The 15052-nt window shown below is 49.8% G+C and overlaps 1 protein-coding gene across 3 annotated transcripts in view; it reads left to right on the plus strand.

The window, feature by feature from the left end:
• Positions 1–15052, plus strand: part of LRIG1 (leucine rich repeats and immunoglobulin like domains 1) — a 119561-nt gene that overhangs the window by 13332 nt on the left and 91177 nt on the right. The window contains exon 1 of one of the 3 annotated variants that reach the window (XM_070050622.1): positions 5863–6308. The exons of the other annotated variants lie outside the window; for them this stretch is intronic. The gene's annotated coding sequence lies outside the window, so the exon portion shown is untranslated. Of the gene's footprint in view, positions 1–5862; positions 6309–15052 lie in introns of those variants that run through there. 3 annotated transcript variants of the gene reach the window in all.

Consider the following 15052-nt stretch of genomic DNA (forward strand, 5'->3'; position numbering starts at 1 on the left):
GGTGCTGAGGTTTGCCAAGGCTCCTGTGGCGATTCATAGTTGACCTGTGTGCAGGGCTGAGCGCAAGTGTGTTTAGAATTTAGATGAACAACAACAAGGCCATTTCCTCTGTGCTGGGGATCTGCTTGACCCCCACTGGAAGCGCATGGGTACAGGGGTGAATCCGGTCCTCTGAGTGTGGACTCGTGCGGCGTGAGCCGTGGAAGCCTGGGGTTTGTCTGATTTCGTGTCAGAACTTGGGAAGGGAATACTTGACCTGCGACAGAAACCGCGGATGGGCCTCCTTCCTTTCCCGTCCCCCCTGTTTTCTACTCTGCTTGAGAACCACTTCAAAGAATCAGACGTGTCGCTGCCAGACGCCGTGCAGTTATTGTTAAAAGAACTTGGGAATATAATTGAAAACAAACGCTGCTGAGCCAGGCCCATCCAGGCGAGTTCTTACTTTGAGGGAGAAGGGAATTCCAAGTTTTTCCTCTATTTGGAGCTGATGTCTCAGAACACTTGTTCTGTGAGATGAATCATCTGCGAATTCTACATCTGGGAGTTATATATTGGGAAATGGCATTCTTTGCAAATGCAGAAGAAACACAAAAGCTTAAAGTTACAGTGTAGTTGGAAAATTCTAGTCAGAGTTTACAAAAATTAGCAATGAGATGAAATTGGCAGAGTGATTGGACATGAGATTATGGTACCTAAAATAGACATGTCCATTTATGGAAAGCAATAGCGTAGCCACACTTCTCTATTGGGGCCTCTGCTCTTTGTTTTGAGACAGATGACATTTTACAAAATTAACCTATTTTCACTTTACTTGAAAAGCAGAAAATCAGAGAGCTTCTGTCGCTCAGTTTGTTCCACGAATGCCCACAACAGCTGGGTTAGGACCAGGCTGAAGCCAGGTGCCTGGAACCCAATCCAGTCTCCCATGTGGATGGCAGGAACTCAGATACCTGAGTTAATCACTGTTGCCTCCCAGGGTGTGCATTAGTAGGGAGCTGGTTCAGAAGTGGAGCCGGAACTTGAACTAGGATGCAAGTGTCCCAGGTGGTATCTTAACCACGGAGCCAAACATTTGCTTCGACAGATGGTGACATTTTGAAGAACGTCATTGACATCGACTGATCAGAATCAGGAGTTACGGCACCTGTGAGCTAAGAGTCTGTATTTATGTAAGCATTTATCTTGAGCTCTTTGAGAAAGTGCAGGCCGTGCGCACCAGTGGGAAGCCTGGAGCCTTGCATTGTTTGGGGGGGCCATTAGGAGACCACATTGTATCCTCCTCCTCTGTGGACTCCGGCCGGGAGTCTGATTGGGGAGAGGCGTGGGGAGGACGAAGTGGCATGGTGTTAGGTGGCACAGGGAGCAGAGCGGCAGCCCGGCTGCCTGGGTGGCCTTGGGCGTTCTCCTGGCTTCCCTCCGCCTCACTTTCCTCCTACAGAAAATGAGTGTGATTGTAGTGCCTACGTCACTAAGCTCGTTCTGAGGACAAAAATGAAATAACACAACAGCATGAGGAGGGCTGCCTATTGTACTTACAGCAGTACCAGTGTGCAGAATTACAGCAGGAAACGTGCATGTCAACTGATTTAATCATCATTAATCCTATGAAATATGTTAAACTTTTTTTTTTTAATTCTAGTGTCTTATTTGGGGTGTAGGAGGAAGGAGGAGAACAGGTGACCTTTTTTAATTTTTTTTCTCCAAGAGGAAGTGCTGTCGTTCTAATAATGGCTGGCTCACCTGAAGGAGAAGTCTTGAGTCTTAAGCCTTTTTTCTTTGATTCAGTTTATTTGAAAGAGAACGAGAGTGAGCGAGAGAGATGGCTTCCATCTACTGGTCACCTTCCCATATGCACAGAACAGCCTGAACTCTGGGCCAGGCTGAAGCTGGGAGCTGGGAACTAAAGTTGGGTCTCCTGTGTCGGTGGCAGGGACACCTGCTGCCTCCCAGGACATGCATTAGCAGGAAGCTGGCATCTCGAGTGGAGTGGAGATTCGAACCCAGGCCCTATAGTATGGGATGTAGATTTCCTAAGCTGCAGTGTCAGAATTGCTACCCCTAAAACTGCCTGTCTGTACCTCCGTGTTAAGCGCGAGGCCCAGAGTGGTAGAATGATGGAGGAGGTAGCAGTTGCCAGTTAGAACCCAGATCTGCCTTCACATGGTTGTGTTTAGAAAGGATATAAGACTAAGGCTGCCTGCCTTCTGGCCTTCCCCTCAGCCTGTGAATTCCTTGAGACCAGTGATTGGCCCAGAGCAACTGGTTCTTCAACCCTTTGGTGGCATAAAGCACCCAGCGGGGGTCTGGCCATAGGGCCGGCATTCTGTAAACGGTGGCTTTGACACGGTTTTGGAGACCATGGGAGGCTTCTGTGTCAAAATCCATTTTTGGTTTGCCTCTTTGTTGAAGGGGGTGGTAGCTTGCGCATATGTCTTGCCATCTGTTGTTTATTGTTTCTGTTAGGTTGTGGTTTGTGTTCCTGTTCCATGTTTCTTTGGTTTCTGGAGCAACTGCGAATATTATATGCTTGGGGATCAAAAAAAAGTAAACTATTTATAAACAGCAAAGTATCCTTGGGTTTGGAAAGTGTTTTTCTCAAATGCGTGTGTATTTGGTGGCTTTATTATAATCTCACTGATGCATCGTTAGACAATTTGCAGATTGAGATACGTCTGAAAGATGGGCGAGTCGTCGTCCGGCTTTGTGTAACCAGCTCACAAACAGCCTTGGTGATAAGGCCCTGGTGTTAACGCTGACCCCAGTGGTGTATTTTTAACTCAAGAACATATAAACAGTTTAGCCTGCCGATGGAGTTTACACTCTGCCTGAAATCCTTGGCATGCCTTGGATTGGGTGGTGCTGGGAGATGCATGTGGTCCTGGGGGACTTCTGTGGCCATCAGTGACCCACTGCCCCTGCCCCTGCCCCTGCCCCTTCATTACTTGGAAAAAGGGATTCAACCAGGAGAGGGAGGAAGAAAGCTGGAATTTATCAGTGATTTCATGTTTCTCTTGTGTTGCTTAGACCTTAGGAGGAACACAGAGCTTTGCGCTCATATCTGTCCCCAGCCCCCAGGGTCTTGGCAGAGTGACAGATTGGAACAGGAAAATCCCACCGCTTAAAGCTCTGGCTGTCCCCAGAGCTCTGGCTATCTCACCCCCCCACCCCCCCACCCCCCCCACCCCGCCCCGCAACCCCTCCAGCTTCATCCTGACCCCACCTACCCTGGCCACCACGTGGGGCTTTTCCAAGTTGTGTCCCACGCCCCTCACATGCTGTTGCCTCTCCCAGGAGAAAGGTTTTCCTGCTTTGCCTCGCAAACCCCTGTGCATGCAGGCATCTTCAATGTCCCCTCCCCTGGAAACCAAGGCTGACGTCCCCTTTAGTTCAGCTTCTCATCCTGTGGATTCTGCAGTAGTTACGCTAAAGTTTCGTGTGATTGTTTAATTAAGAAGTGACTTCCCCGTTTGTCTGTAAGCTCCCTAAAAGCAGGGACCAGCCTTGCTTCTGATCCACCCTTGTATTCCCAGAATCTAGTACGAATTCTGGGGAGTCACTCTGCTGTGTAGAGATACTGATGGAGATGCGGGTATTGGCGTTGGTTCTGTGTAGTCCTATGGAAATAGCTTTCCCAGACCAGCAGAGCGATGTGGACCTCCCAGAGTGCCGATGTCTGTGCATTGCCTAAGTTTGTATCTTGTCTGTTTGGTAGTTTCTTGAGTTTCCCTACCAGAATACCAATGTTGAAAAATTGACAGAAGTGGGTGCAAAGACAAGACAAATAAAACTGGAGAAGAGAAGATGGCAGAGAGGCTGTTTACCTGCCACGTTAAGAGCTGGCAGTCTTTGTAGTCCCTCCAAATTTTGGGAAGGTGGCTTTAAAATCCCACATGCAAGTGTTGTCCCTGGAATTCCTTTACAGCTGTAGCACCACATGCAGCCTTCTCCTGCAGGGGTCCCTGGGCATGGCTTCCCTACTGGGCCTGGGTGACTGTCCTTGGCAGGTGGGCCTGGCGTGACCAGGCTCCTGCGTGTTGCACTCGGTGAGGCCTCCCCAGCTGTTCACGTGGTCTCTCATCTGCTCCTTGGCTGGAGCCCTGTGGTGGAGCCTGCCTGTGTTTTCAGAGCTGACACTGTGAGGAGGGCGTGTTGCTTCGCACACAGACCCAGGCTGTCTAGACACTCTTCTTCCCCTTGTGGTCATTCTGCTCAGTTTATGCTGAGCCGTCGCCAGGCAGCTGGTTTTGGTTGCTTGGCTTCTTGGTTGCTTTGCTAAGACCCCTCCTTTGAGAAAAAGTTTGACCAGGCCAGAGTGATTTTTCTCCCTTTTTGCAGCTGGCAAGGGAAAAGGCTGCTTTCCTTGACCAGGGCGACTGGTAAGGGCACGAAGGGTAGGTTCCCGAGCCCGAGGAACAGCATAGATTGTTAGAAGTGTCGTGGCAGGTGATTTAACCCCAGGCCCTTTTCACATGGACCACAGGAGTGAGGCCTCAGCCTCTACCCCTCATACAAGGTCTCCCTCTGGCAGAGGGGTCATTGCTAACCGGCCTCAGGGTGGTCTATTCCGCGCAGCCTCCCAGAGAGAAGGCAAGGACAGACTGTTCTGGCTGGTGAGCAGCCTTGGGACGTTTGAATTTTGATGGGTTACTGAGATCTTGGGATGTGGCTCTGTGGGGAAGCTGATTGTACCTGGTGAGCTGGGGTAGCGGGTAGGGTTACTGTATAGTGGGACGATTGTGCCATTGACCTGTTAGCCTGGTGACCATGTCTTTAAATATATGTAATTTTCAGGCCGATGTTGTGGAATTGTAGGTTAAACCTCCACCTGTGGGTGCCCATATGGCTGTTACATTTCCGATCCAGCTCTCTGCTATGGCCTGAGAAAGCAGTAGAAAATGGCCCAAGTGTTTGGGCCCTTGCCGCTCATGTGGGAGACCTGGAAGAAGCTCTTGGCTTTGCATCGGCCCAGCTCTGGCCATTGTGGCCATTTAGGGGAGTGAACCAGCAGATGGAAGATCTCTCTGTCTCTCTCTCTCTGTAACTCTACCTCTCACATAAATGTAATTTTCTGATAACCAATGTTAGGATATTCGTGAAAAGAGTAGAAACTACAAAAGAAGAGAGTAATTTGTTACCATCCAGTAATCTGATCACTTTGGTATGTAGAGCCCCAGACATGTCAGATATTGGATATGTATTTTGACTTCTATTAAAGACTCAGTTATATTTTCTCTGATTTTAAGTTTTTTTTTTAATGTGGCTGAAGTCATAATTAAACTTTACCTGATTGAACATTGAGTTTTTACTTAAACTTTGATAGATTCCTGATGTTTATACATCTGTTCCTTCCTTAGGATGAATTACTAAGTATAGATTGCTCCAGCTATGCAAATTCTTAAAACTTTTGGTGTTACTGCCCCTGAGAGACAGAGGCTTCCAGTTTGTGAACTTGAGCTTGTTTTTCCCCCACACTCCATCAAGTACTAGGTGCTGTTGTTGACGTAACGCTTGTCACTGATTCAGTACATGAGAATTGCCTTGCCTTGGTGACTCTGTCATTCGTTGGATGGTAAGGCTGAAGACTTTACATTGATCACACCCACACAGTCCTTTTTTGGAGGTTTGCTTCCTTTTTTTGACATTCAGCATGATGGGTTAGTTTGGTATGAATTAGCTCTGGGCCCTTGGCTGTGGACTTCGGGCCGGGAGCACAGGGACAGGTGTCGAGGACTAGAGACGGTCGCTTCCACGAGAGCGCAGGTGTAAGTGCCCGAAGCTCTGCGCTCCCCATGGGCACGTCACAAGTTTTGGCTCTGAAGCAGGGTGTGTTAGTGTGTCCCCTGTGCTGACGGCGCGTGCCCCAGGGAATGCTGCAGTGGCTTTGTGGGTCTCGGGCTGCCTCAGCCTCTGCAGAGCCAGGCTGCCCGGGGCCCTGGCCGCCCTCTCTGTGGCCACAGCGCCTGGTACCTACAGCTGGTAGGAATCAGAGCAGATTAGCGTGGCTGAGAACCCTTCAGGAACAGCTTCCAGCAAATGGAAATTATTTTAAAACAAATTGATGTGGTTTCTCTGTCAAACCTTCTTGGAGCATAAACAAGGTTGGACTGTAGGCTACTTCCCCCCTACAAACGAGCCCGTGTTTAGAATGTGGCTTTCAGCAAAGTAAACACGGCCTCCAAAGCGAGTTGTGTACGTCTGATTGGAAAAGTGAAAGCTAGCGCGCGGAGGCAGCGTGCTCACAGACGCCCTGGTCCTGTGGAGGACACCCCTTCCCTGCTCGCTCCCTCCTTGCTGTCAAGGTGGCGGAGGTAAGGAGTGCTTTGGTGTTGAAAGGATGAATGGGAACGCAGTGCCAGGTCAGCTCTCTGCGGTGAGATCACCGCTTATATGTTGCCCCTGTGCCACGTGGGAATATCACAGCCGTCTTGTGCAATACTTAACTGTGTGTGCGTGTGTGTTCACACATACCTGTGGGCTGCGCATCTTTGAATTCTCTGCCAGTTTTCAAGGTGGTCCCCTACCCCGCCCCCGGGGACCCCGTCAGCTTTATTAAATGGGCCCCAGCCGCCCTTGAAGGTGGAACAATGCTTTTAATGTTCAGATTATACATTAATGAAGCACCGGGCCAAGGGGCACTTGCCAAAAAGGCTGCCGAATGAGAAAGCCACCAGTGTCGGAGTGAACTTTGCACTCTCGAAGTGTGAATGATGTTGGGTGCACGCGGTTTATTGCACACGGGGAGCAACTGGAATCTCTTTGATGTTGGGTAGCGTCCTGGCCCCGTGAGACTTTGGGCTTCCCGGTTAACCACATCTTGGCTGGCAAGGACAGAGTTGTGGTGTGGTCCCGCAGGGACCGAGAGGACCCTGCCCTGGGTGGTCAAGGACCAGCTTACCTGTGTGGGGGTGGGGGAGGCGGCGGCTAAACAGATCCGTTGTCCGTCATCGTCGGCCAATTTTAATGTACCGCTAAAACTTATGGTGAAACCCCCTCCCCCACCCTACTTTTTGTCCAGAGGGACTTTTCCAGAAATAGCATGCCGTTTTTCTAAAATCTGCCCCCCGTCACAGAAGGGGCTTAGATCTTAATCAGACTGCCTTTTGCCCTCCCCATTGTGGAGCTGTTTCCCCTTGCCTTCCGGCTTGTTCTTGGTTTTTGAATGGCCGGCCATCGGGAGCCCTGCTTTCCATAGCCTTATGAAATAGTTACTGAGAAAAGAAGAAAGGAAATGCTGGTTTGGAATTCCCAGAATTTGTTTTCTGCAGGAGGATAAGCTGCAGCTGAGGCTTCCTACATCTGTTGGGTTTATGGCCAGAGCTTGGTCGTGTCGAACAGTTGGGGAAGTGGAGAGGAGCTCATTGGTGGGCTGGGATGGATTTTTAGGGCGCTTTTGTGGCTTGACCATCTTAACTGGATATTTTGTTCCTATTCCATTTATCTTCTAGCACTTAGAGGAAAAGGTTGTTACTGCATTTTTGTGGTGCAGAAGTAGCCAGGCGGCATTTTCGGTCTGGAATTTTGAGGGCCTGCTAAGGCTTCAGGACTTCTGTGTTGTTATTAAGTGAGAGCTTTCTTGAGATGTAATACAAATACCACAAAACTCATCCTTTTGAGTTTTGGGATTCTAGGTTTTTAATACACCGACAGAGTTGTACAGTCATCACCACCAGTTCCAGAACACGTTTAGCACCTCCAAAACAGAATCCGGTGCCCACCAGCAGTCCCCACCCCCAATCCTTCCTGCCTTCCTCACTCACGGCAGCACCTGCTTGCTGTCTCGATGGGTTTGCCGAGTCTGGACATCTCACTACATGTGAACCAGGCAGTATGTGGCCTTTGTGTCTGGCTGCTTGGAGCATAATGTGCTCAGTGTTCTTCCACACTGTTGCTTGTATCAGGTCCTCCATTGCTTTCTGCACTTGAATCATGTTCTGTCGTTTAGATATACACTGTGTTTTGTCTGTTTGTTAGTTGTTGAACACTTGAGTCATCTCCACTTTTTTGTCTGTGCTGTGAATGTGTCCAGGTTTTTGTGTGAATGTATTTCTCTAAGAGTGAAATTGCTGGATCACCTATAACTGTGTTTGGGTTTTGTAGGAATTGCTAGACTGTTGTCTGTAGATGCTGTGTGCATCATTTTGTACTTCTGCCAGTGCAGGGTGGTCCCCATCTCTCCACAGTCTCACCAGTCCTTGTTACTGTCTTGTCTTTTTTGCTTTTAGCTGTCCCATTGCATGTGAAGTGGCATCCCATTGTGGTTTTGGTTGGTGGTTCCCTACGGGGACTGGTCAGCTTTTCCCGTGCTGATTGACCATTTGTGTATCTTCTCTGGAGGAATGCCTGTTGGGATCGCTGGCCCATGTTTTTGGTGGGTCACTTGTCATCCTCTTGCTCTGTTGTGAGCAGGGCGTGTTTTAAAAAGAGACGGGCAGGGGCCGGCACCGCGGCTCACTAGGCTAATCCTCCGCCTAGCGGCGCCGGCACACCAGGTTCTAGTCCCGGTCGGGGCGCCGGATTCTGTCCCGGTTGCCCCTCTTCCAGGCCAGCCCTCTGCTATGGCCAGGGAGTGCAGTGGAGGATGGCCCAGGTGCTTGGGCCCTGCACCCCATGGGAGACCAGGAAAAGCACCTGGCTCCTGGCTCCTGCCATCGGATCAGCGCAGTGCGCCGGCCGCAGTGCGCCGGCCGCGGCGGCCATTGGAGGGTGAACCAACGGCAAAAGGAAGACCTTTCTCTCTGTCTCTCTCTCTTTCACTGTCCACTCTGCCTGTCAAAAAAAATAAAAAATAAAAAAAAATATAATAAAATAAAAAGAGATGGGCAGGAGAGCTTGAAATGGTGTGGTGTATTCCTGAAGCTGGGTTGCCGTTCATCAGATGAGAAGAGTTCAATTTCTCAGATTTTTTTTTTTTTTTAAAAGACTTTTGAAAATCTTCAGGCGAAATCACAAGGGGCAGTACTTGGCTTGGTAGTAAACTGTCTCCACCCTCTCCACCCCCAACTCACCTGTAATCCCCAGGGAAGGGCCAACTGGCAGAAGAGAGCAGTGCTCATTCTTGAGTGAGTCCAGGGTCTTGACTGTTCAGGGGTGTGCATCCCACAGTGTTTGCCAAAGGAGAATGGGAGAATTTGCTTGAGCAGATGCAATTTTCGCAGGGTCTCACTGTTTTCTCCTGAATCCTCTGCTCCAGGACAAGTCGGCCTTTGCCAACTGAGCCTTGCAGCCATAAATTAGACAGAAATGCAGTGCTGAGGCTGTGCAAACGCAGGCAGGGTAATTTCTCTGGACAGGTTTACAATAGGGAGGTGTGAAGTGCTTGGTGGAAACCGGAAGCTGGGGGAAGGGAGGACATTGAACTTGGGCCACTGCAGGGTGGTAGGCTGACACAGCTGCTTGAAAACTATGGTTTCGTTGGCTTTTTAATGGGAAAGGAAGCAGAAGCTCACCTCTAGATGAGAGATGACAATTACAGGGTTGCCATCTCAGTCCTCCAACCAGCCAGCAGGCACTTTTTGACTCCTCTCTAATCCTGGAGTCAGAGTTGTGGTGTTAGGACCTGGGAACATGCATTTTAAACACACTTGAGGATCCTGCTTGGGCGATATAAAGTGTGAGAACTGCCACCTTAGGCTGAGGGGAGGCCTCAGCCACAAGTCCTTGCACCCCCTGCCTCCTCCATTCTTCTGCGTACACTTGAGGCCAGGGGCCGTCTGAGCTCTGGCCCACAAGGGGCTGGTTAGCTCATTGTGCAACCAGGTCAGTTGTCACGTTTGCCTATGCTCTCCCTGCTGTGCCTCATTTCTCTGCTCTTTCTCAGAGGGTGCTGTCCCAGAACACCTGGGTGCGAGGGTGGCCTTGTTGCGCTAGGATAGCCTTCGGAACACACCCCTGCTTCCTTGCACAACATTTGTCTTTGCCTCCTGATGCAGATCCTTGAGGGCAGAGGCTGCCTTACTGACTTGTGTGGTCCTGAAGGCAAGCACCATTCCTGGTATGTAGCAGGTGCTTAGGGACCATTTGTGTCTGTCAATTCATTTCCAGACCAGCTGTGGTGCCCCTTGACTTCTGTGCCCTGCTGTGTTATGCAAGGCATTGTCTTCTCCTGTCCCTGAAACACCTGCCTGCACACACCTGTCAAGACAGCCACATGTTGGCCATCCTGCAGTTCTGTTCTTCTGGGTTCGTTGTTATTTCTGCTCCCCTGGGGTTAACTGGTCACTTTCAGGACAACCCGCACCACTGAAATTAGTTGTGTATTAAAAACAAAGGCAAAAGCCAGAGTTATTTCCATTTATACCAAGCCCCAAGGTTGTAGTTTCCAGAAAGCCCTTTTTTTAAAAAAATTTTTTAAGAAAAAGATTTATTTATTTGAAAGGCAAATTACAGAGAGAGAGGGAAGGAGAGGGGGAGGGAGGGGAGAGAGAGAGAGAGAGAGATCTTCTGTCTGCAATGCTGGGCCAGGCTGAAACCATGAGCTTCATCTAGGTCTCCCCTGTGGTGGCAGAGGCCCAAGGACTTGAACCATCCTCTGCTGCTTTCCCAGGCGCATTAAAGCAGGGAACTGGATCAGAAGTGGAGCAGCCAGAAGTCAAACCAGTGCCCATGTGGGATGCCAGTGTTGCGGGTGGTGGCTTAACCCACTGTGCCACAGCGTTTCAAGGTGGCATACAAAAGGTGTGGCGGTGATGGCTGTGATAGGATCTTCCTTGAGGTGTGTGGCAGTTAAATTGTGACCTCTCTGGCAGAGGTATGTGCATGTTCAGGTAGCCATGCAGCTCTGGTGGATTCATAACCCTGCGCTGAGTATCCTGCATTGGTCGTAAGTCCTGGCTTTGCAGCCAGCTCATGACCCCGAGGTCTGCTTTCTTTCAACTGACACAGCAACCTTACAGACTGTGTGTCGTAGCCCTCCTCTCCTCCAACAGGTCGCAGGTGCTGGAGGAGGCTTTTTGGCCTTAGCCCATCCCCAACATGCATGCTTGTTGTAATGTCGCCTGAAAAAAATGAGAGGCGGTGGAGGGGCTGGCGCTGTGGCGTGCCCTGTGTTTTTGCCTTCCTGGAATTAAGCTACTGTTCCATCTGGGAAGCTGAAGAAGAGCAGGAGTTTGGGTTGCCCTGGAAGCCGGAGGTCACGAGAGCCTGCTTGTGGTGTGTGTGGCCGCACAAGCGCTACCTGCTCTTCATGGCGACAGAAGCCATCAGTTAAATAAACCAGCTGTGAAGTCAGAGCAAGAACAGGAGTGTTTGCACAAACAGCCTTTAAATTTTCTGATCCTTGATGAAAGTTAGTTGGTTTGTGAATTATTAACTTGTGTGTACAGGAGGAAATACTGGGCGCTTTAAGTGTCATGTGTATTTTTATGTAAGAAAAAAATAAAACTGACCACACCCTCAGCTGCTACCATTTTGGGCTGAGCCCTGGCCTGCCTGCACTCCACAGGCATATTTAGAACAGAAGCAGGAATGTTGGCCCCTTGGAGACCCCGCGTGCATCATGTGCTGTAACCCATCACTTGCTAGGAAGGGAATGGAAGTGCTTGGCAGCCTGCTGGGATTTGTAAGCGTGGCGATGCTTATCAGTCTGCGATGGGTATCCACAGTGCTGGGGAGGGACGCCTGTCTCGTTGGGAAGAATTGTGTGCATGGAATCAGAGGGTAGGGTTGGTGGAGCTGGCGTGAGAAGTGTGTCTGCTGTCACTTGCCCGGCAACTTTGCGAGACAGCTTTGAGATAGGTTCTTTAATTCATCCCAGGAGAGAGCCGTCTTTATCTGGCACTTCTGTTTCCCCTGCAGTGTGTGGGAGAAGCCAGCAGTGCCAACCGAGGGAGCTGCAGGATAACGTCCAGGTGACAGAGGGGATTTGGGGACTTGGAGTGCTGGGAAGAGACTTGAAATCCATTTGCGAACCTGATTTCCATGATACACAGCTGTTGTCAGAGGTCCCCGGGGGCTTCTTCAAGTTGATAATAATGGACTGATGATTTCTCCTGACCTGGGAAGGGGAGTTGGGATTCAATGTTTATTTCAAGGGAGAAGGGGAGACTGAGGAAGGAAGGGGGTGAAGGAGGAAGAGCGTAGGAGAACTGGGAACAGGGCTGTTTGGACCTTCCTTCCAGCCTCACATACTTTTGGGTGTTGGTTGCTGGATTAATCCTGCAGTGTAAGTCACCCTTAGAAATACCTGGGCGTGATTCTGCAAGGGCTCAGCTTTGCTCATTTCCAGTGTAGAAAAGGCACATGTCATGGGAAAGGAGGCAGGCAGGCGCTTGGTCTCCCTCCCCCACCTCCGTATTGTCCTCAGGTGCAATGCCATTTGATACCGGTAGTTCTGAAATACATTGGATGCATTATTCTCAAGCTGCCGGGATTATTGCTGACATAGACCGTGAGTCCCGCAGCCAGCCTCCTGTATGGAATTGGAAAAAAAAGAAATTCAAGCTGTAAACGAATCTCTGTTTTGGGGCTTTGTAGTGGCAAATTACGTGAATGAGTGAATTGAAAAGGTGCCTGCCTGGTTTGTACCAACGTGAATACTCAAGCCTTAGATAAATATTGACACCAGCAGTATGACAGGCCTACCATTTGTCTCATGCCCCTAGGAATAAAAGATCTTTTCTCAGGTGCTCGTGACCTTATAAACCACCCTGACGAGTTTGTGCAGGTGCTTTCTGCACTCGGTCCCTGGGTTGGAGAGTGGGTGGTTCTCTTTGTGCTTGTGCAAGCTTAAGCCTAACTGAATCTCAGCTTGCTTTGGCTGGTTGGTCACAGTTGAGTTTGTGCAAGTGAATGGAGTTGCCAGCATGGTTTTGCGGAGTCATGCTTGGTGGCCGTGTGGACCGGTCTTGGACTTGGCACATCTTTTCTTTACTTTGACCGTATTTCAGCACCGAGCATGGGGGAATGAGGAGAAAGGAAAGCCAGCTTGGGGAGACATAATTGGAGTACACATTGAGTCTGATAGCAGCTGACAGCCTTTTTGAGTGAATTGCCTGCACCCAGGCCATCCCTTCTATTTGATCCCCTATATCTCAGGGCATAGGACAGAAACTACCTCTTGCTGGAGAGGGCTGGTGATGACAGTTTGTTATGTATTTATTTATTTTTAAATACTTATTTGAGCAGTAGAATTACAAACAGGGAAGAGACAGAGAAAGACCTTTTTTTTTAATTTTATTTATTTAGACAGAGTTAGAGAGACAGAGAGAAAGGTCTTCCTTCCATTGGTTCACCCCCCAAATGGCCACCACAGCCGGCATGCTGTGCCGATCTGAAGCCAGGAGCCAGGTGCTTCCTCCTGGTCTCCCATGCGGGTGCAGGGCCCAAGCACTTAGGCCATCCTCCACTGCCTTCCCGGGCCACAGCAGAGAGCTGGACTGGAAGAGGAGCAACCGGGACAGAATCTGGCGCCCCAACAGGACTAGAACCCGGGGTGCCGGCGCCATAGGCGGAGGATTAGCCTAGTGAGCTGCAGCGCCGGTCCAGAGAAAGATCTTAAATTCACTGGTTCACTCCCTGAATGGCTGCAGTGGCCTGACCTGGGCCGATCCAAAGCTGGGAGCCAGGAGCTTTTTCTGGGTCTCCTACATGGGTGCAGGGCCCAAGGACTTGGACCATCTTCTGCTTTCCCAGGCCATAGCAGAGAGCTGGATCAGAAGAGGAGCAGCTGGAACTAGAACCGGAGCCCACATGGGATGCCGGTGCCACAAGCAGAGGCTCAACCAACTACGCCATGGGGCCAACCTCTGTTTATTTATTGTTACAAAATTAATGAAATTTGCAAGACAAAGACAGAAATCTCACATTTCTTCTTTTACTCTCCAGTAGCCAGGGCTGGGCTAGGGCAAAGCCAGGAGCAGGGAGCTCATTCCACATCTTCTCCAGGGTGCATATTATCAGGAAGCTAGATGAGGACTTGAACCCAGGCCATCCCACTTTATTTTTGGGTTTAAAAAATAGACTTAATTGAGAGAGAGAGAGACTGACAGAGTTCTTCCTTCCTCTTGTTCACTCCCTAGATGTCTGCAACAGCCAGGGCTTGGCTGGACTGGAACTGGGAACTCAGTCCAGGTCTCCCATATGGGTGGCAGGGACCCAACTACTTGGACTTTCATCACCTGCTGCCTCTCAGGGTGTGCGTTAGCAGGAAGCTGGGATCAGGAGTGGAGCTGGAACTCCAACTCAGGTACTCCTGTAAGGAGTGTGGACACACACACACACACACACACACACACACCCCGGTCAGCTTGACGGCTAGAGCAGCTACCTGCTTTGATGCCAGTTTTGCTAGTGTGAAGTATGCAGAAGCAAGGCACACACACACATACACACACACCCCGCCCCGCCCCGGTAGTGTGCTTTTGTTGGAGGGAAGTCATGGAGCCACTTTACATGGGACAAGCTGAACAGAGACTCTGAAACTTGGGTTAGCTTACGTCACCTTGAAAACGGAGTGACTGGGCATCTTTGTTCGTTACATAGCAAGTGCTGGGCAGAGAGGTCCGGGCTATTCATAGGCAGCTGCCTACCCGGGCTGACCTCGTGGATGTCTGGGTTTGGTGTGACAATTGGCTTTGATTTCCTGCTCCGATGTGAAGATGTCCTGTGAATTGAATGATTCTTAGGTCTCCTTGGTGCTTAGAGGGGATATGGAGACTCTAACACACACAGGTGTTTCTTAGGTTTCTGCCTAAGGCTGGGGTGTCAAAAGGAGACATTTAGGATTCATTCTGGGGAGGGCTTTTCATCTCCTTCAAAAAGATAGACTGACCCTGTGGATACTGGGTTCAAGTATAGTTTAGCCAGTGGCATTTATTGCCAGGATCCATTCTTTACGACATGTCCCTTGAGAGTAAATGACTTGGAACTGCAAACTGTGGGAGATGGGGATGTGGGAAGGGATGTACTGAGCCTGGCTGTCATTTTCACAGCTCGTTCTCGATTCAAGGATGGGAGTCATGTATTTCGTCTGGTTGTTGGTGTAATTTCAATGATAAAGAAGTTAGTTCCATGTTCTGATAGCAGAAAGCAGCATGTAGAATAATGCATGAAATAT

This window comes from Oryctolagus cuniculus, chromosome 10 (assembly GCF_964237555.1).
Source record: "Oryctolagus cuniculus chromosome 10, mOryCun1.1, whole genome shotgun sequence".
In the NCBI taxonomy this organism is placed as follows: Eukaryota; Metazoa; Chordata; class Mammalia; order Lagomorpha; family Leporidae; genus Oryctolagus; species Oryctolagus cuniculus.